The sequence below is a fragment of the Entelurus aequoreus genome, linkage group LG20 (assembly GCF_033978785.1).
Source record: "Entelurus aequoreus isolate RoL-2023_Sb linkage group LG20, RoL_Eaeq_v1.1, whole genome shotgun sequence".
Taxonomy (NCBI): domain Eukaryota; kingdom Metazoa; phylum Chordata; class Actinopteri; order Syngnathiformes; family Syngnathidae; genus Entelurus; species Entelurus aequoreus.
This window is the reverse complement of record NC_084750.1, coordinates 21459187-21481917: the sequence shown is the minus strand read 5'-3', so window position 1 is coordinate 21481917 and position 22731 is coordinate 21459187. Positions and strand designations below refer to the sequence as shown.

At 37.3% G+C, this 22731-nt stretch overlaps 1 long non-coding RNA gene across 5 annotated transcripts in view; it reads left to right on the top strand.

Moving 5' to 3' along the window:
- Positions 1-22731, top strand: part of LOC133636023 (uncharacterized) — a 163257-nt gene that overhangs the window by 107656 nt on the left and 32870 nt on the right. For all 5 annotated transcript variants that reach the window (XR_009822158.1, XR_009822155.1, XR_009822156.1 and 2 more), the window contains one exon: positions 18534-18655. This is a non-coding gene — a long non-coding RNA (uncharacterized LOC133636023). The remainder of the gene's footprint in view (positions 1-18533; positions 18656-22731) is intronic.

The following is a 22731-nucleotide window of genomic DNA, read 5'->3' as shown; positions in this document are numbered from 1 at the left end:
GAGATTTGGAGCGAGAGAGATTTGGAGCGACAAAGCGACGATTACCCCATTAATTTGAGCGAGGATGAAACATTCGTGGATGAGGAACATGAGAGTGAAGGACTAGAGTGCAGTGCAGGACGTATCTTTTTTCGCTCTGACCGTAACTTAGGTACAAGGGTTCATTGGATTCCACACTTTCTCCTTTTTCTATTGTGGACCTCGGATTTGTATTTTAAACCACCTCGGATACTATATCCTCTTGAAAATGAGAGTCGAGAACGCGAAATGGACATTCACAGTGACTTTTATCTCCACGACAATACATCGGCGAAGCACTTTAGCTACGGAGCTAACGTGATAGCATCGGGCTTAACTGCAGATAGAAACAAAAGAAATAAACCACTGACTGGAAGGATAGACAGAAAATCAACAATACTTTTAAACCATGGACATGTAAATACACGGTTAATGCTTTCCAGCCTGGCGAAGCTTAACAATGCTGTTGCTAACGACGCCATTGAAGCTAACTTAGCTACGGGACCTCACAGAGCTATGCTAAAAACATTAGCTATCCACCTACGCCAGCCAGCCCTCATCTGCTCATCAACACCCGTGCTCAACTGCGTTCCAGCGATCGACAGAGCGACGAAGGACTTCACCCGATCATCGATGCAGTCGGCGGCTAGCGTCGGATAGCGCGTCTGCTATCCAACTCTGAAAGTCCTCCTGGTTGTTTTGCTGCAGCCAGCCGCTAATACACCGATCCCACCTACAGCTTTCTTCTTTGCAGTCTCCATTGTTCATTAAACAAATTGCAAAAGATTCACCAACACAGATGTCCGGAATACTGTGGAATTTTGCGATGAAAACAGAGCTTTTTGTATTGGATACAATGGTGTCCGAATACTTCCGTTTCAACCATTGACGGCACGCGCATACATCATCATACATAGACGTTTTCAACCGGAAGTTTAGTAAAGGACTGATAAAGTGTGGCGACATGCATACTGAAAGTCCTCGGCCGGATAGACGGGTGTTTAAACTGTCAAAAAAAAAGAAGAAAAAAAAGTGAGATATGAGCCAACCACAGAGGGAGAGAAGTTGTCAGCGCGGTCACTTAGAGTTTAATCTTGGCTCAGTGGGAAGTTCAGATTTTGTCAGCCTGAACTCACGCCGCCTCACATAAAGTAGTGGAGCGATGGGACGGCAAGCGGCGAAGGCTTCCGCGGGAGGATTTGCAAACAACGGCCCTTTTGCCACTCGGGCAAAGTGTCTGAGTGGAGCCGGGGAGAGACAAAGCCGGCAATAAGCCGGACCTGGGACGGGACACATTGAGGCGCTCTGAGATCAAGCAGTCAAAAGGCTGTGGCGCTCTTCTACCAGGAGTATTCCCTGAGGGCTCGCTTTTGCTGCTTGCTTTGCTCTCTTCAACCCCCTCGCCGCTTCTCCACCTCAGTGTTTTTCAACCCTTTTTGAGCCGGGGCACATTTTTTTGCGTTGAAAAAATCCAGAGGCACACCACCAGCAGAAATCATGAAAAAATGAAACTCAGTTGACAGTAAAAAGTCGTTGGATACGACTCTAAACCATAACCAACCATGCATCACTATAGCTCGCCGTGACTTATTTTGAGTTTTTTGCTGTTTTCCTGTGTGCAGTGTTTTAGTTCTTGTCTTGCGCTCCTATTTTGGTGCCTTTTTTCTGTTTTGTTGGTATTTTCCTGTAGCAGTTTCATGTCTTCCTTTGAGCGCTATTTTCCACACCTGCTTTGTTTTAGCTATCAAGAATATTTAGGTTGTGCGGACGCTATCCTTCTTTGTGGGGACATTGTTGATTGTCATGTCATGTTCGGATGTACTTTGTGGACGCCGTCTCTGCTCCACAGTAAGTCTTTGCTGTCGTCCAGCATTCTGTTTTTGTTTACTTTGCAGCCAGTTCGGTTTTAGTTTCGTTTTGCATAGCCTTCCCTAAGCTTCAATGCCCTTTCTAAGCGGCACTCGAACAATAACAATGAAAAATAACAGGCACATGAACAATAACAATATCTGATAGCTCAGTTACAGCTCATATTATTCTATTCTGTGTTATATGTGTTTTATGTTGCACGATTGCACCAAGTAAAACTCCTAGTTTGTCAACCCGTTCTCAAACAATGGCAATAAAAACGATTCTGATTCTGATTCTGATTCTGACATCCGAACATGACATGGCAATCAACAATGTACATTGTGGACGCCATCTTTGCGCCACAGTAAGTCTTTGCTGTCGTCCAGCATTCTGTTTTTGTTTATTTTGTAGCCAGTTAGGTTTTAGTTCCGTTCTGCATAGCCTTCCCTAAGCTTCAATGCCTTTTCTTAGGGGCACTCACCTTTTCTTTATTTTTGGTCAAAGCATTAGACACCTTTTTACCTGCACACTGCACGCTGTTCCCGACATCTACAAAGCAATTAACTACCGGCTGCCACCTACTGATATTGAAGAGTATTACACGGTTACTCTGCCGAGCTCTACACAGCACCGACACTCAACAACAACACATCATTTGCAGACTATAATTACTGGTTTGCAAAATATATTTTCAACCCAAATAGGTCTGGCACACCAGACTGTATCTCACAGAATAGAATAACATGAGCTGTAACTGAGCTATCAGATCTTGTTATCCCCTCGGCCATCAGGCACATGAACAATAACAAGATCTGATAGCTCAGTTACAGCTCATGTTATTCTAGTCTGTGTTATATGTGTTTTATGTTGCACGATTGCACCAAGTATAATTCCTAGTTTGTCAACCCGTTTTCCAAAAATGGCAATAAAAGCTATTCTGATTCTGATTCTGACATCCGAACATGACATGGCAATCAACAATGTACATTGTGGACGCCGTCTTTGCTCCACAGTAAGTCTTTGCTGTCGTCCAGCATTCTCTTTTTGTTCACTTTGTAGCCAGTTAGGTTTTAGTTCCGTTCTGCATAGCCTTCCCTAAGCTTCAATGCCTTTTCTTAAAGGCACTCACCTTTTGATTATTTTTGGTTTAAGCATTGGACACCTTTTTACCTGCACGCTGCCTCCCGCTGTTCCCGACATCTACAAAGCAATTAGCTACCGGCTGCCACCTACTGATATTGAAGAGTATTACACGGTTACTCTGCCGAGCTCTAGACAGCACCGACACTCAACAACAACACATCATTTGCAGACTATATTTACTGGTTTGCAAAATATATTTTTAACCCAAATAGGTCTGCACACCAGACTGTATCTCACCGCGGTCTGCACACCAGACTGTATCTCACCGCGGCACAGTGGTTGAAAAACACTGCTCTTCCTCTCTCTCCTGCACGCGTAACCTTCATCTCTCTGCGGGCAAACACAAGCTTTTTACCTGAAAGCATTAACATTTCTTGCGGGTTTCCCAGCCCCCTCTCCCCGGTCCCCCTGGTTTGTTTACTCAATCTCTCCATAATGCAGGGATTAATTTTTCCCAAAGCTGATTTCGAAGAAAGGGATGGAGCAACTTTTGCACCGAGGGAAGTTTCCCCTTCACACCGGCTCTTGGCTTTTTATTGTTGCTTGCCTTAATCTTCGCACGGAGCCGAGGGAGCCAGGGATGGAATAGGAGGACAAGAGGGGTAGAGGCCTCTCAAAACACAGCTGGGAATCGCTGATGTCGCGCTACGGCTTTCCCATGAGCCCCTTCTTCCAATCCTTTTGACATTTTCTCCTCATTCTTGACTTTTTTTTTTTTTCAATCTTTGCGTGTGCAGTTCGCAATGTCATCCACGTATCGGGTATCTTATTGAATATAGGGATTGTCATGGTTGGTGTGATCCTCTGTGTTTTTATATTTTTATTTATATTTATTGCCTTAACTGGTTTTACCCATTAAATTTGTTTTTAATCATATTTATTTGTATATTGTTTTTATATTTATTTATTTTCTTTTTATTCAGTCATTGGTGGAGCTAAGGATAGTATTTGAATCTTGTTTTTAATATTTTTGTGCAGCACTTTGGAAACATGTTTGTGGTTTAAATGTGCTATACAAATAAAGTGGATTGGATTGGATTGGATCCCAGGATGTAGAGAAGGCAGGCTAAGTGCAAAGCAGAAAGCCCCTTTAATTGGGACCAGGCAATGAAGCACATATGTGATTGAAGCAGCAGTCCAATGGTTTTTGAACCCCTCTTCTTAGTCCTAGCAGTTGTGCTCTCTCAACGCTCATAGCAGAAAGTGGCAAAAAAAAGCTAGGAAGCAGCGCTGCAACAGAAATAAAGAAAAAAAAACGTCTGACATGTCATGACAAGGATTGGCTGATACAGGTACCGATCACATGTATGAACTGTAAACAGTTTAACAATATCAACAACATAAACAAACTAGAAGAGGCAATTCCTGAAGGAATTGCGTGTGAATGCTCCAATGCTGCAGTTGAACTGAAATCCTGGAATTGTTTTTAGAATTGTTGAAGTGGAGCACACAATTCCCGAACAGGCTGAATATTTTGAAGTTGGAACGGTTTGAATCAGATGAAAAATGTGGGAATTGTGGCACTTTGAAGAATGTCCCATTGATTTAAATGGGAATTTCTCAAAAATGTTGTGAATTTCGGGAAAAGCTGGATTTTTTTTTTAAATGGTAAAAAACTTGAATGATCTGAATGAGTTGAAATGCTTGGTGTTGAAATGTTTCAAATTGGTCGAGAAATGTTGAAGTTTGAGAAATGGTATTACGGAATTTCGGGAAAACCGGGAATTTTTCCATTTAAAAAAACTAATTACTTTTTTGTCCTGATTAAGAGGAATGTTTTGACGGTGGAACGGTTGAAGTGGGTTGAAAAATGTGGAAGGAGTAGTCGTCAGAAAAAAGGGTGGAAGTAGGGCTTTGGAAAACCAGGAATTCTGGAAAATCCTGGAATTTGTTTTGAACTTGGAAAAAGGATAGTTTGAATTTCCCGAATGGTGGAATGTGTTGAAGGTGGAATGGTTTGAATAGGATGAAAAATGTGGAAATGGTGGAAGTTTGAAAAATGGCCAATTCATTTTGAATGGGAAAAATGTCCCGGAAAACCTGGAATTCTGGGAAATCTGGGAACTTTTGGAATTTGTTAAGGGAAAGCCCGCAATTCCCAAATAGGCTGAACAGTTTAAAGTTGGAACGATTTGAATCAGATGAAAAATGTGGAAGGAAAAGAAAAAGTTGTTGAATAACAAATAGATTAATTTTGGTGTAGAAAACCATATGTGTGAATGCTTTGAAGCATTCACACATATGGTTCCTTATTCTCTTTTATTACGTACAATTGTTTGAGCAAAATAAAGTCAATAGTAGAATTGCACGATATTGACAATATACAATATAAATCATATAAATTTAACTATTGTTACATCTGATATATGTGAATTCTCATAGGCACTGATTTTAAAGTTTAGCACCTTTCTGTGTGCAATGTTTACTTTCCACCCACAGTCTGAATGCTTCTGTATATATGTATATAGTATAATATTCAATATTTAAACAACACGTTCAGAACATTCGTTCTCAGGACTGGACTGTGCACCTTACCTCCTTTGCACTATTTTTTTTTCTTTCCTTCCTATGTTTTGCATATTTATAGACTGTCGCACTGATACTGGAGTTTCTTTTAATCTCATTGTACCTGTATATAGTGACAATAAAAGGCATTCTATTCTATTTTATATATATATATATATATATATATATATATATATATATATATATATATATATATATATATATATATATATATATATATATATATATATATATATATATATATATATATATATTATCTGCAAATTTGATAGCGAACAAACGCGTCCAAAACGCAAAATTTTACTCTCTCGTCCCTCTACAGCAGACCTGGGCATTCTGCGGCCCGCGGGCCAATTATAAATTACAAAATAAATTTTAAAAAGTATCTATGTCGAGTGTGCAATACAACGGTGCTGCTTTTGTTTTGAAAATTGTTATTTGTATTACTTCCGTGTGGACGTATGCGTGTGCGTGATTGTGAGTGAATGTGAACAGCTGCAATCACAAATTACAAAAAAAGTTGAAAAACATCTATGTCGTGCGCGCAATACAACTGTGCTGCTTTTATTTTGAAAAGTATTATTTATGGGCGTGTGTCCGTGTGTAACCTGCGAGTGAAGGTGCACATGCAGCGACAAGTGATGCACGCTTTACACCCGAGACGCTAAAAAGAGAAAAGTTGATGAAGAATGGCGTGTTTTCAACAAGACATGGACTGCCAAACAACGTTCCCTCTAAGGTGCGTGCCTGCGCAATTGCGCACTGCTCAAGCGTCCTCTGCGCGCAGCAAATATATGCCGCGCACCAAATCAAATCCCATCTGAATTCTAAACAAAATAAACATATTTATTCTATGTAATTTTGCAATGCAACTTTGAGTGACAGTGACAACAAGCGGCCCTAATGGTGTTCGTCAACACCGTTCAATTGAACACCGTTCAATTATTGTAACGTCTATCGAGATGCTTCGAGGACAGGAATTATATCGATCACTTTATTGAGCAAAACTGTTTATATTCGGACACAACCACACCAAAAACATGAGTAAAACAATTCTATCTCGAAAAACTAGTCATTTTCTGCCGTACAAACCAGGCCAAAACCAACTTGTCATCTGTCACCAACACGCATACCACTAAACCACTGGTGCGTTTATGGCCACACAAAAAGTCAGACAACTCAAACACCACACAAAGTTACACTATGACTCCTCAGTCATACGTGTGCTTATTTTACTGTCATTTATTATTAATGTTAATTTATTTATATTAGTCATGGAATGCTGTTACACACACTATGTTGAAGTATTAATATTATTATTAATTATTTTTATTATTATTATTATTATTATTTATCTTACGGTATATATCAAAAATAATATTGAGCAAAATTTAATTGAAATATTGTCGATGTGGCCCTCCAGCAGTGCTCGGGTTGCTCATGCGGCCCCCGGTAAAAATTAATTGCCCACCCCTGCTCTACAGTGCAAAGCTGCTTTTAAGTCAGTAATCCTCATCTCCATGGCGGCAAATAGACTCCTTCTCTTACAAGTTGCACTATCACTGGAGGATGAGGAATAGTCAAACATGCTGCACTACACACAATAGGAGGATAAGCCTGGGCGGTAGAGCCTAAAAATAAAATAATAGATTTTTTCTCACCAAAAATTTGGTGGACTATGGCCTAATATTAGTCGAAAATATGCTTATTTAAGCAAAAGTTTGATATTTTTTGCCTAAATTAAAGGGCACCAATGATTTTCTTCTTTTCTGACTTATGAACAATGTTGGATGTTGGTGTTAAACAACGCCAAACATCTATTCATAACTTTCCTGCATTTGGGTGTGAGCTTGCACACGGTTTTTATGTTTTTGAACAACTTTTCTTTTTTTTTTTAACAGTGGGAACACATTGACGTCACAGTGTCCCGGACGTACTTATATGGGCATTTTATAGTACAATCTTGATTCACCAACCCCTCTATTTGCAAACTTTTCCATTTATTCACTTTCAGCTCAAGCCACATGCTTCCGTGTGCAAACCATGTCTCTGCGTACGAACGCATTAACTAGAAACGGCAAAAATAATAACACTGTGTGTGCGTCTGTTTTGGTAAAGAAGAGTTATGAAAAAAAATGAGAAGATGGGAAATTCCGAAAATAACAACTTTGGTTCATATTATTTAGAAATATCTGTGCATATTTTTTTTCTTCTTTAGATAACAATTTGTTTTGGTCAATTGAAAAATGGCAGGATGGGATAGGAAAACTATGGCATAAGAGGTGTTTCACAACAGTGGTTAAGTAGTTATTTAAGTAATAGATCTCAATAGGTGGAAATTAATAAGACTCATTCACAGCCAAGAAGAGTAACTTGTGGGGTTCCACAAGGCTCGGTATTGGGACCTAAGTTATTTATACTTTATATAAATGATATTTGTTCAGTATCTAATACATTGAAATGTATTATGTTTGCAGATGATACAAATGTATATTGTTCAGGAGAAGACTTGAAGGAAGTGTTGAGGATAATAGAGGTTGAGTTGCTTCAGCTAAAAAAATGGTTTGATATTAATAAGTTGTTAAATGATAAAAAAACAAAATGTAATGGTGTTTAGTGATGCAAGGACAAATTGTGAAGCAATATTAAAATTAAATCAAGTGGAAATTGATAGAATGTATGAAACTAAATTCTTTGGAATAATAATTGATCATAAATTATGTTGGAAACCGCATATTGAATATATAAAGGGAAAACAATATCTAGATCCATTGCTATTCTTTATAAAGTAAGACACATGCCGGATGAGAAATGTTTGCATATGTTATATTATTTTATTTTTCCATATTTAACATATTGTGTTGAAATTTGGGGAAATATTTATAAAACAAACATAGACCCAATAATTAAACTTCAAAAAAAGGTAATTAGAATAATACACAAAGCGTGCTACTATGAACATACCAATCCATTATTTATAAGTTCTAATGTGTTAAAATGTTCAGATATTGTGTTTTTAAAAACAATGGAAATTACGTTTCGAGTAAAGAACAACATTCTTAGGTTATTTAAAAAAGTGGTCCCCAACCACCGGGCCACCGATTGGTACCGGGCCGCACAAGAAATGTTTTTGTTTTTTTTGTGCTTTTTAAAAAAAAATGAAATCAACATAAACAACACAATATATACATTATATATCAATATAGATCAATACAGTCTGCAGGGATACAGTCTGTAAGCACACATGATTGTATTTATTTATGAAAGAAAAAAAAAAGGAAAAAATCCCCCCACCCCCTCCCCCCCGGTCCGTGGGACACATTTTCAAGCGTTGACCGGTCCGCAGCTACAAAAAGTTTGGGGACCACTGATTTAAATTAAGAGGAGAAAACTATAATTCACGGGGGATATTGATTTTTGAAATTGGGTAAAATAAGTACGAATATAAAATACAAATGTATTTCAGTTTAAGGAGTTAAATGGTGGAACAAGCTCAGTGATGAGTTGAAGACATGTAGTTCTTTAAGGTTTAAGAAAGCCTTGAAAGGTGAAATAATAGAAAATTATAAAATATAGTAACAATTACTTTCATCTCATTGATTTTTTGAACGTTGATGTTCAGGTAATCTTATTTTCAGTGAATGTATACAAATATAAGCAAAAATAAGCTTTGGCTTCAGCCTATTTCTTTTTTCGGTCATTCTTTTTCTTTTCTTTTTGTTTGTATATGTGTATGATTGTTAAATATGTATAATCTGTACTGTTAAACTGATCACACAAAATGGTTGATTATATGACCGGCATAAACAAAGTAGATTACAAAATAGAGCTAATAAATACATACTACTAAACAAACACAGATAGATCCATAACAAGACTAGTTCATTAACCCAACAGGATACTTACTTTAGCCACTCAACAGGAGAAATATGACCACAACTACAATACATTACTTATTTTAGTACATGCTTGGGATGGGCAATTTTGCCTGACATCTATATTGCGATACAGTATATATTGCATCCTACTGCGATAACGCTATTTCATGATATATAGTCGGTTAGGGCTGGGCACAATATACAGTACAGGCCAAAAACATTTGGACACACCTTCTCATTCAATGCGTTTTTCTTTATTTTCATGACATAGTAGATTGTCACTGAAGGCATCAAAACTATGAATAAACACATGTGGAGTTATGTACTTAACAAAAAAAAGTGAAATAACTGAAACATGTTTCATATTCTAGTTTCTTCAAAATAGCCACCCTTTGCACACTTTTGGCATTCTCTCAATGAGCTTCAAGCACACCTGTGAAGTGAAAACCATTTCAGGCGACTACCTCTTGAAGCTCATCGAGAGAATGCCAAGAGTGTGCAAGAGTGTTTTTGAGGTTAGCCAGGACAAAAACAGAACGTTTATAAAATGTTAAAAGTACCGTAATTTCCGGACTATAAGCCGCTACTTTTCCCCCTCGTTCTGGTCTCTGCGGCTTATACAACGGTGCGGCTTATTTATGGCCTGTTCTTCTCCGACACAGGCGAAGAGGATTTCGGTGGTTTTAGTACGCAGGAGGAAGACGATGACACAATGATTAAAGACTGACTTTTCATATACCGGTAGGCTGGTTATTTTGATAACGTACAGGCGAGCACTTTGTATTACTTTGCACCGTTGTATTATTTGTACTCTGCACGAATGCTGTTCGCCATGTCAAAGATGTGAAAGTTTGATTGAATGATTGAAAGATTTATTGTTAATAAATGGGGCGCTTTGCGTTCCCAAACAGTCATCTCTGTCCTGACAATCCCCTCCGTGGTAGCAGGAACCCCTATATACTACGCTAATTACACATCAAAACCCTGCGGCTTATAGTCGGGTGCGGCTTATATATGGAGCAATCTGTATTTTCCCCTAAATGTAGCTGGTGCGGAGGTGCGGCTTATAGTCCGTAAATTACGGTAATGTCAGTGAAATAAAAGCACAGGTAAATGGCCTATTGATTCACCCTGGAAGAAAGACAACTCAGCAAACCGTGCACCAAAATACTACGTTTATGGAGTGCAAGGTTTTATTTTGGAAGCCCTCCTAAAGTGACATCATTTTACATTCTGGTTGAGTTTACACCCCTGCAGTAAACACTCTCATGATGTCGTCCCAGGAGAGACCCTCTCTCATGTGCTTGCTGCCACGGCTGCAGGCTGTGTTATGATTCTGCCATCTTGCCTCTAATTGGCCTGCCAGTAATGTGTTTGCCCTAAATGTAGCCACCTTAGCCACCCATCGCACGTAAACCAGCCCATCCTCATGGATTTTCTCTGTGATTTTTTTCCCCCTCACTCCTGTATTTACAGTCCACTTTCTCTCTTTCTCTTCTCCCTTTCTTATTTTGTAGCGTGCAGCGTTTGAAGCAAACTACTTCAGATAAATGGGTCTAAAAATTGCCAAGCTGCAGGAATCGTTAATAAAAAGGAGCGACGCTTACGCCACGCTATATAAAAGTTACGTAGTGTCGTTACTTGTAGCCCAACGCTGTATATACATAGTATAAACAACATTTGTGTATGTATATCTTTATATATAACAGGGGTGTCCAGAGTGCGGCCCGGGGGCCATTTGCAGCCCGCAGCTAATTGTTTACCGGCCCGCCACACATTCTGCAAAAATTGCAAAATTGATAATATTGCAAAAATTTCAAAAAATATTTAAAAAAAGTGGAATGAGGTGAAATCTAACAAGAAAAAGTTGCAATGTTGACACAAAGCTGCCATGCAGGCTGTTTTTTTTCTTTTGACTTTATTTTTCTTTTTTTTTGCCATTGCTAAAAAAAAAAAAAAAAGACTAAAAACCTATGTTATAATGAATTATTACTTAAAAAATATCACTTTAAAATGTTTAATGTGGAAAAAATATTGCATATATTGTGTGGTTGCCATATAAAAACATCAACGTTTTATTTGTCAAAAGAGCATAAAACAAACAAAATAATAGTTCAAACGTAAAATCGACATATATATCTGAAGTTGATCTCGTAATTTAAGTGTTAAAAGTAAAAAAAAAACTAATAAAAATGTATCACTTTATGAGTGGGGGACCTTTTGGATCCCAAATATATTTAGTAGGATTTTATTTAACTTTTCACTGTGATTACTCAAAAATATGAAATAATTAAAATCAATGGTGTCCTGCATTATTGATCTTTTAAGGCTCTAATTACTAAATACTGCATATTTCAGTTTTACTATAAAAAACAAAGTTGTCTTTGACAGAAAACCTTTTTTTTTTTTTTTTACTTTATATCAACCTCAAGTTGATATAGAGATTTACTGTAAGCATTAAATTAAAAAAAATAATAATAATTTGACTTATTTTGAACAGTTTAATGACTGAGACCTTTTATAGTCCCCGGGAGACCTAAAGGTTAAAAAAAAAAAAAAATCCATATATTTTGTTAAGGTTTGAAAATGAAAAATATCAAAATGGCCCCCGCATGCTTAAATTTTTCCATGTACGGCCCTCAGTGGAAAAAGTTTGGACACCCCTGATATATAATCAAGGTTTCTGTGGTTTATCCGTGATACAGTGCTCAATTCCAGGGTAGAGAGGAATCTACGTTAGGTGAGGAAAAAACACAGAGGCTATTTCATCCCTACAAGCCTGTTTCGCAGGTGTCCCTGCTCTTCAGGGGATTTTTTTCCTGGGGATTAAATCTCCTGAAGAGCAGGGAAACCTGCGAAACAGGCTTGTAGGGATGAAATAGCCTCTGTGTTTTTTCCTGACCTAACGTATTTTTTTTATATACGTATGTATATGTGTATGCTCGGATTTGCTCTGATTACTGCTTTGCACACTCTTGGCATTCTCTCGATGAGCTTCAAGCACACCTGTGAAGTGAAAACCATTTCAGGTGGCTACCTCTTGAAGCTCATGGAGAGAATGCCAAGAGTGTGCAAAGCAGTAATCAGAGCAAAGGGTGGCTATTTTGAAGAAACTTAGCCTTTAGAATATAAAACATGTTTTCAGTTATTTCACCTTTTTTTGTTAAGTACATAACTCCACATGTACTGTATGTGTATGCGTATAAATGTGCATATATGTGTATTTATTTATCTATGTGTATATGTATATTTATATACTGTATGTGTGTATATATGTGTATATATATATATATATATATATATATATATATATATATATATATATATATATATATATATATATATATATATATATATATATATATATATATATATATATATGTTTATATATTTCTGTAAATGTGTATTTAAGTATGTATATGTTTTTATGTATGTATATATGTATTTGTGTATGCATGTATATATGTATATATATATACAGTACAGGCCGAAAGTTTGGACACACCTTCTCATTTCAATGCATTTTCTTTAATTTCATGACTATTTACATTGTAGATTGTCACTGAAGGCATCAAAACTATGACACCTGTGAAGTGAAAACCATTTCAGGTGACTACCTCTTGAAGGTCATCGAGAGAATGCCAAGAGTGTGCAAATTAGTAATCAGAGCAAAGGGTGGCTATTTTGAAGAAACAAGAATATAAAACATGTTTTCAGTTATTTAACCTTTTTTGTTAGGTACATACAGTAACTCCACATGTGTTCATTCATAGTTTTGATGCCTTCAGTGACTATCTACAATGTAAATAGCCATGGAAATAAAGAAAACACATTGAATGAGAAGGTGTGTCCAAACTTTTGGCCTGTACTGTATGTGTATGTGTATAAATCTGCATATATGTGTATTTATTTATCTATGTGCATATGTATATATATATATATATATATATATATATATATGTTTGTATATTTCTGTAAATGTGTATTTAAGTATGTATATGTTTTTATGTATGTATATATGTATTTGTGTATGCATGTATATATGTATTTATATACAGTACAGACCAAAAGTTTGGACACACCTCATTTCAATGCGTTTTGTTTATTTTCATGACTATTTACATTGTAGATTGTCACTGAAGGCATCAAAACTATGACACCTGTGAAGTGAAAACCATTTCAGGTGACTACCTCTTCAAGCTCATGGAGAGAATGCCAAGAGTGTGCAAAGCAGTAATCAGAGCAACGGGTGGCTATTTTGAAGAAAGTAGAATATGAAACGTGTTTTCAGTTATTTCACCTTTTGTTGTTAAGTACATAACTCCACATGTGTTCATTCATAGTTTTGATGCCTTCAGTGACAATCTACAATGTAAATAGTCATGAAAATAAAAAAAACCCATTGAATGAGAAGGTGTGTCCAAACTTTTGGCCTATACTGTATGTGTATAAATGTGCATATATGTATATTTATTTATGTATGTCCATCCATCCACTTTCTACCGCTTGTCCCGTTCAGGGTCGTGCATATGTATATTTATATATATATAATGGTTTTGTGTACATGGTTTTGTTGTTGTGCCTTTTTTCTAATCGCTCTTAACGGACGCTGAAGTTCCTAATGGATAAATAAAGTACTTCAATTAAATTTGAATAAACTTAAATCAACACATCTATGGTACTTTCTGTATTTTACAGTAAATCATTATTATAATCATCGAACACAGTTGCAGTATTTTCACATATTAGTGTCTATATTGGGTAAAATTAACGTAAAGGTGACTATTGGGGTGTTATTTAGTGTATAGAAGGCTGTAATAATGTTATAAAAACCTACTTAGAAGGTCGTAAACAGGTTTTTTTCGCACTTCATGGAAGTTAATTTTTCACATACTGGTCTGGAACCAATTAACCACCATTTAAAAAATGATTTTAAACTTTTTGTGTCTCTGTCAAACTAAACCCTGATTTATTTCCTTTTTCTAAATAATATTGCATCTACAGGCTACAAATCTGGCATTGTTTTAGTAATGAACCATCCAGATGCGGTGTTCCTGCACTTGCAAGTTCTCGGGTCTGCAGGCGGGAATGTTTGATTGCTTGGAAGATGCAGAAAGCTGCAGCCAGCGATAGCTTGGAGATGAAACTCATTATCTCTCAAACTCCAATCCGCAATGCCAATAAGACTTGCAATATAGAAAATATGGATTGCTGCCGCTGCTGCCGCTGTGCGAGATAAATAAGTTAAAAAAAAGAACAATTTTTTTCTTCAAATCCCCTGTCAAAACACACAAGATGTGCGCATGCCTACAATATTACACACACAGTGACCTGTGTGAGCAGGCATGAAAGCATGTACGAGCACACTCACGCCCACACTGTCGCCCACAGCAGTCCAACACAACGCGAATTTGCATTTGCAATAATTTCCCATACGCTTAGTGGAAGTGTGGGTGTTGCATAATCAAGCAGTAAGTAATATAACCTGGGTCCCGGAGAGAGGGAAGCGGTGAGTTCACATGTTAATGCAGAACACACTGTGAGAAAAGACACCCGTGAACTTGAAGAAGTAGCCTTGGAAAAGTGGAATTTGGGAGCAAACGGATTAAAGGCATTAGCCTTGTAACACATCCAAGCGCCAGCAGCCCAGGTAGATTTAACGGGAGACGGTTGTGTTTCCTCCGAAGGACATCGGTTCTTTGCGCCAGAATGTGAAAATCGAGACAGCACACTTTTAATTGGAGAGAAAGGATAGATTACTCAAGGATACGTGATCCCGTCCGGTCTGAAAAAACAAGTAGCCAAAGTCAGAGAAGGAAAATTAGCATTTTTTAATAAATAAGTCATTGTAACTAAGCTAGATCCATGAAGGAATAGGTTCATATTGAATTAAAATCACAATCAAACTGATGTGAAATTAAGCGACTATGTCTCTGGAGGAATCTGTTACGTACCACGGGGGAGTAGACGGCACAGACAACAAGGGGGCGTAGTTTAGCTTTGTGATTTATAATATATATTCAATATATACATATAATAACAACCAATAATAATAAACAAACTAGAGAATGGAGTGTGACAAAAATCCAAGAGTGTGTGTGTGTAAGACTATGTATGGAGATTAGCTGTTGAGTGTTACCGTAATGTTGAGCGAGAGGCAAGTCCAAAAGGGGCAGGGAAGGCTCATAGATCCGTGAGAAGCAGGAAGTCAGGGGGGGCTACAGAGAGGCGTCAAAGATCCGTGTCCAAGCGGGAGGTTGAGGATCGAGGGAAGCAGTCCGGAATCCAGAGGGGAACAACAATGAAGACGAGACGCACAGCTCGTCACGAGGAACGAAGGCAGACTGCAGGAAGGACGACAAGGAAGACACGAGACCGATTAAACGAGATGGTGGGGAACACACAGAGAGAAAGAGAGCAAGGTTACATAGAGCTAGACGTGGCTTACTGTACGGAAACAGTAAGCCACGTTCCGAGGATGTCGTTGTGGCTTGTACAGCCCTTTGAGACACTTGTGATTTAGGGCTATATAAATAAACATTGATTGATTGATTGATTGATTACGTTCTGGCCCGGAACGCAGGTCTGCACCGGCTTAGGAAGGCAGGACCTCTGATCAACCACAGGTGGGCTGATTGCTGGTGATTGATTGCAGCTGCCGGCTGCAGCAGGACTGACACACGCCTGGAAGTGCGCTCATTAGAGCGCACATATGAGTGCGCATCGGCATGCGCCCGGGCAGTGACAGAATCTTTTTATTGAACTGTCTTTCCTTCTAGGGAACAACTAAATAACAGCTTTCCCCCGTGAAGTCTTGTAACTTTCAGCTTCACATTTACATGTTCAACATATGAAAAAGTATAATAAGGCTGAGGCTCAGTAGAATTACCCTTAATTTTAGCAATAGTTTGCATTATTATGGGGTGTACTAGCATATGAGAAGCAGTCCCTCGGGGACACAAGTGTCTATGAACCAAAGTAATGTGTAAATAATGTAAATAACTCGATGAATCTGTGGCTGTGAAGTGAACACTAGTAAGGTTGTAAATACTGTATAGAGTAGGCTAACCCATGTGGTTCCTGTGGATGTGAACACAAGTTGTATTTACTGTAGTGACTAAATGACATAGTGACTGAAACAGACGTAGTCATTTATTTGGATGAATGGGGTATGTATTGTAACGATCGGGTCGCATGTTTATGCGTAGGCCGTTCTCCCAGGATGCGGACGGACTCCGGACACAGCGTGCAAGTAGGAAATGATTTATTTTCATAAATCATGCATGAAAAAGAAGAGCCTAGCGTGGAAGCTAGCATACAAAACAGGAATCAAACTAACCCTTGTTAACCGTTGCGTGATTCAAACTAAGAAGCCACACAGTGTGTGGCGAGCAACGTGAATAAATAGCTCTCTGATTAGTGCCTGGCAGCAGGTGAGCATCCCGGACACTAATCAGAGGCAGCCCATGGTAACTGAAACACAAACCCAGGGATGCAGAAAACAGAACTGAGGTAGTCAAAACTAACAGACGAAAACATGATCCGGGCAACGGATCATAACATGTTTTTATGTAAACTCTGTTGATCATTTTTCAATCTTTAAAGGCCTACTGAAAGCCACTACTACCGACCACGCAGTCTGATAGTTTATATATCAATGATGAAATCTTAACATTGCAACACATGCCAATACGGCCGGGTTGGATTAGTAAAGTGCAATTTTAAATTTCCCGCGAAATATTCTGCTGAAAACGTCTCGGTATGATGACGTTTGCGCGTGACGTCACGGATTGTAGCGGACATATTGGGACAGCATTGTGGCCAGCTATTAAGTCGTCTGTTTTCATCGCAAAATTCCACAGTATTCTGGACATCTGTGTTGGTGAATCTTTTGCAATTTGTTTAATGAACAATGAAGACAGCAAAGAAGAAAGCTGTAGGTGGGAAGCGGTGTATTAGCGGCCGGCTGCAGCAACACAACCAGGAGGACTTTGAGTTGGATAGCAGACGCGCTACCGTGAGTATGCAGCTTTGGCTTCCAAACATTTGATCGCTTGCCTGTACGTGCGTGCCGCTATGTGCACGTAACTTTGGGGAAATATATGTGCTGTATGAACTTTACGGAGGTGAACGGTACTTTGGGCTGTGGGATTGAGTGTGTTGTGGGGGTGTTTGAGTTGTATTGGCGGGTTATATGGACGGGAGGAGGGAGGTGTTTGTTATGCGGATTAATTTGTGGCATATTAAATATAAGCCTGGTTGTGTTGTGGCTAATAGAGTATATATATGTCTTGTGTTTATTTACTGTTTTAGTCATTCCCAGCTGAATATCAGGTCCCACCCGCCTCTCACAGCATCTTCCCTATCTGAATCGCTTCCACTGCCCTCTAATCCTTCACTCTCACTTTCCTCATCCACAAATCTTTCATCCTCGCTCAAATTAATGGGGTAATCGTCGCTCTTTCGGTCCGAATCGCTCTCGCTGCTGGTGGCCATGATTGTAAACAATATGCAGATGTGAGGAGCTCTTCAACCTGTGACGTCACGCTACTTCCGGTACAGGCAAGGCTTTTTTATCAGCGACCAAAAGTTGCGAACTTTATCGTCGATGTTCTCTACTAAATCCTTTCAGCAAAAATATGGCAATATCCCGAAATGATCAAGTATGACACATAGAATGGACCTGCTATCCCCGTTTAAATAAGAACATTTCATTTCAGTAGGCCTTTAAATACTAAAATATCTTTAAATTATGCTTTTTTTTTGCAAATTTTTGCATGTTCATTTGCTGAAAAACAGGAGCTTTGGGAGGGTTGCCCTCCTTGTACCCCCTGTCCCCCCACTCTGGACAGGCCCCCAGACCCCCGGCTTATTTCCAGTCTTTTTCATTAAGTTCAAATCACTTGCCTGTAGTAGTTTATTGTCGTCCGTTAGTAATACAGTACATCTATCTGTTGCTTATAGTGTTCTTTGTTAGTGTTCTGTTTCCAATCTGCTGCCAAGCTCATTGTGAGTTATCTTCAGGCGACTGCTTGCTCAAATGAAGAGGACCATCTCTTGGGAATCTCAGTTGCACCACAAAAATATTGATTTTGTTTTTCTTTTACATCCCCTAAGGTCTACAATCGCTGAGACTCGTGACAACTTTCAGTGATATTTGTTGACAAGTTCGTCACTTGGTTGAGACGTGAATACTTGAGGTGCCTCCTCACCCAGACTCTGCCTCCAGCGGCCCCCAGGTAATTTGTATGTATATTTATTCCCCGCTGTACGTACACACATACACATTGTAAAAAAAAAAAAAAGCATATGCTTATGAGTTATGCACAGGGAGTTCATAGTGCATGAGATAAAAATTGAAAGTATGTTTACTAGAGCTGTCAAAGTTAACGCGATTAATGCATCCTGACTCCTTTTTGATCCTCGGTCTTATCCGTAGCGTGGGAAAATGTAATGGCGTTCAATTAGTGTTCAACCACAAGCTTGAAAATAGCCAGCAGAAATGCACAAGGAAAATGTTACGATATGGAAATACCATATCCAAAGCCACAGCAAGTCGTTCTCCCGACAAGACAACTACTGTATTTTCCGGACTATAAGGCGCACTTAAAATCTTTTTTTTTTTCCTCTCAAAACTCGACAGTGCGTCTTATAACCCGGTGCACCTAATGTATGGAATAATTCTGGTTTGGCTTATCGACTTCGAAGCTATTTTATTTGGTACATGGTGTAATGATAAGTGTGACCAGTAGATGGCAGTTAAACATAAGAGATACGTGTAGACTGCACTACGATGGCAATATGACTCAAGTAAACAACACCAACATTTTATACGTTCCGTTGAAAATATAGAACATTACACAAGGCGCTCAAAAATCTATCAAAATGTTTTAGTAGGACTTTGGTAAGCTATGAAGCCACACCGCTTGATGTGCTTCAACATACCAGTATTATTATGGTGTGTGTACAGTGTTTCCCATAAACTGCCAAGATACCTGTGGCGGTGGGGGCGTGGCTATGGGCGTGGTCACCATGACATCATCGAGTAATTTGCATAATTTACTACAATGATATGATTTTCTCTAAAAAGGCTCAAAAAATGTCTACTTACTAATTAATAATAACAGTTTTGTTTTAAACGTCCATCCATCCATCCATTTTACAATATAATTACAACACTTTATGTACATATTTATATACAGATTTGAACAATAAGTTATTCACTGAAATATATTTATTAATTGTGGTTCTTACAAAAAATATATCTTATAAAATATAAAAGCTAAAATGTTTCATAAAGCTCTGCCCCTTTAATTAGTGCATACTAAATAATTTAACTTTAGCCTACTACTACAACCATATTATTTACCAGCAACATATAGTTAAACAGAGGCAGAGGTGTCCTGCCACAGTCAGTAACAAATAAACAGAAAACAGTAGTGGTGGTAGATAGACACAGAGCTTCATCAAACATCTCATCCACTGAACAAAGAGCTCCAAAAATCTTGAACTTTAGCCTGCCATCAGTTTTACTCCCTACACTTAACCATGTGTTTCCTACTGCCTGCAGACTTTGCACCCTTTGTTATATACACATGTTGTGTTTCTAATATAAATACATTTAATAAAGTCAAATACAATTAAGGCAACAAGAGAAGTATCCTACACTTCTCTTTTGTAAAGTAAATCTGAATAGCCGATATGGGCATCTACATCAACTATATGATTTGCCTGAGAAGCTGGAGAGGACAAAAAAAAAAATGTTTTTGTTTCTTTGTTTTAATTTTTAATTTTTTTCAAATTTTTTTATATTTTATTTGTGGCGGACGTAATTCTTTCGTGGCGGGCCGCCACAAATAAATGAATGTGTGGGAAACACTGGTGTATAAGGTAAGACATATTATCTGGCGTTTTGTTTCGCAATATTATGCAAAAACAACTTTTCTTACCTTCTGGTACCTGCTGATCTGTATTTGGGATCTGCTTCTGCAAAATGTCCTGAAAAGTTTCGCGTGTCCGCCTTTGTAGTCGCATGTAGCAGCTAACATGGACAAAATGATCACAAAACCCAAACTGCACCGCACCAGTGTGGGAATATTTCAGTTTAAACCTTTGGAACAGGATGAGCCTATCAAGACCGAGAAGCCAGTTAGTGGAATGTGCGCGAGTGCAACAACGCCCACTTGAACTACAACCAAGAAGAAGCCCGGTGACGGGGTCAGTGTAAACAAAATAGTGTGCGTTCACAGACATACTTTGCCAAAGACATGCTGCCATTTAATACGGTTATAAAACTAGCATTTTCTAAAAGTGCCGTCATGTTGTCATGTCTTTCCTCACTCGGAATCTGCCAAACTTAATTTTGTTTTGTATACGACCTGTTAATACATATGTTTCAACTGTAGTGTTTATATTGTTACTCTGCACTTTTGTTTAAAAAGGCCCAAACTTGGTTGTCAATTAAGTAATGTACAACTCTACCTCTGCCTACATGTTCAATATGGAAGTGCAACTTTGTCAATACTTAATTTAGCTATATTACTTATTGTTATGGTTATGTATAAATGAGCCCCCCCAAAACCCAATCTCCTCCTTAAGATATTTTATTGCTTTTAGTTGTAATTTTTATTCAAGTCCAACATTTTGATAAAAGACAAAGTACATTTTATTGTTTTATTTAACTTGGAGAATTAACGTTATCATTTTAATTACAATGTTAAAATACACGAAAAATCATGTTTATTGCATTTGTAAGGACATACATGCATTTTTATCATTAAATTAATGGTTAATTTGGTCTCATAAAAATCCTGGCAATATCGTTTATTGGCAATAATTTGTTGGTCAATATATCGTTAAGCAAAATTTGGTATCGGCCCAGGCCTAACGACATGTCATGTACAGAATATCAGAAGAATTTATTCAGGTAGAAATATCACAGATTACATTACACAATCAAACAATGACCGTTACAATCCACATTTTTGTGTTAATAATGTGTGAAACATCAAAACATGGTGTAGCTCCTCCTCTGAATGCAAGTGCTCCTACAGCAGGAATACAAATTCTGTATTCCTACAAAATACAAAATCTGGCAAGACACCAACACAATGAAGGTCTTTTTTTTATAATTGTCATATAAGCGTGTTTATGTCCTTTTTGTATTGAACAGTATAAAAAAGAATAATGTTTAACAAACATTTAATTAAAACAAACTATTTGTCCAATCATTGTAATAAAAACTTGAAAATGATCTGTCTAGGGTACACTTATTATTGACAAAAAAAAAAAAAAAAAAAAAAAAAAAAAAATATATATATATATATATATATATATATATATATATATGTATATATATATATATATATATATATATATATATATATATATGTATATATATATATATATATACATATATATATGTATATATATATATATGCAATTAATCGTGTTTAATTTTGAGTTAACTATGAACATACTGTGATTAATCATGATTAAATATTTTAATCGTTTGACAGCCACAGAAACAATTGTATGACCCTTAAATATAAAAAAAAGACATGATGAATGATACGTTTGCTTATATTGGAGATTCCTACAAAATACAAAATCTGGCAAGACACCAACAAAATGCAGGTTATTTTTTTTATTGTCATTTAAGCATGTTTATGTCCTTTTTGTATTGGACAGTTTAAAAAAGCATAATGTTTAACAAACATTTAATTAAAACAAACTATTTGTCCAATCATGGTAATAAAAACTTGAAAATTATCTGTCTAGGGTACACTTATTATTGACAAAAAATATATATATATGCAATTAATCGCGTTTCATTTTGAGTTAACTATGGACAAACTGTGATTAATCATGATTAAATATTTTAATCGTTTGACAGCCACAGAAACAATTGTATGACCCTTAAATATATTAAAAAAAAGACATGATGAATGATACGTTTGCTTATATTGGAGATTCCTACAAAATCTGGCAAGACACCAACAAAATGCAGGTTATTTTTTTTATTGTCATTTAAGCATGTTTATGTCCTTTTAGTATTGAACAGTTTAAAAAAGCATAATGTTTAACAAACATTTAATTAAAACAAACTATTTGTCCAATCATGGTAATAAAAACTTGAAAATTATCTGTGTAGGGTACACTTATTATTGACAAAAAAAAAATATATATGCAATTAATCGCGTTTAATTTTGAGTTAACTATGGACAAACTGTGATTAATCATGGTTAAATATTTTAATCGTTTGACAGCCACAGAAACAATTGTATGACCCTTAAATATATTAAAAAAAAGACAT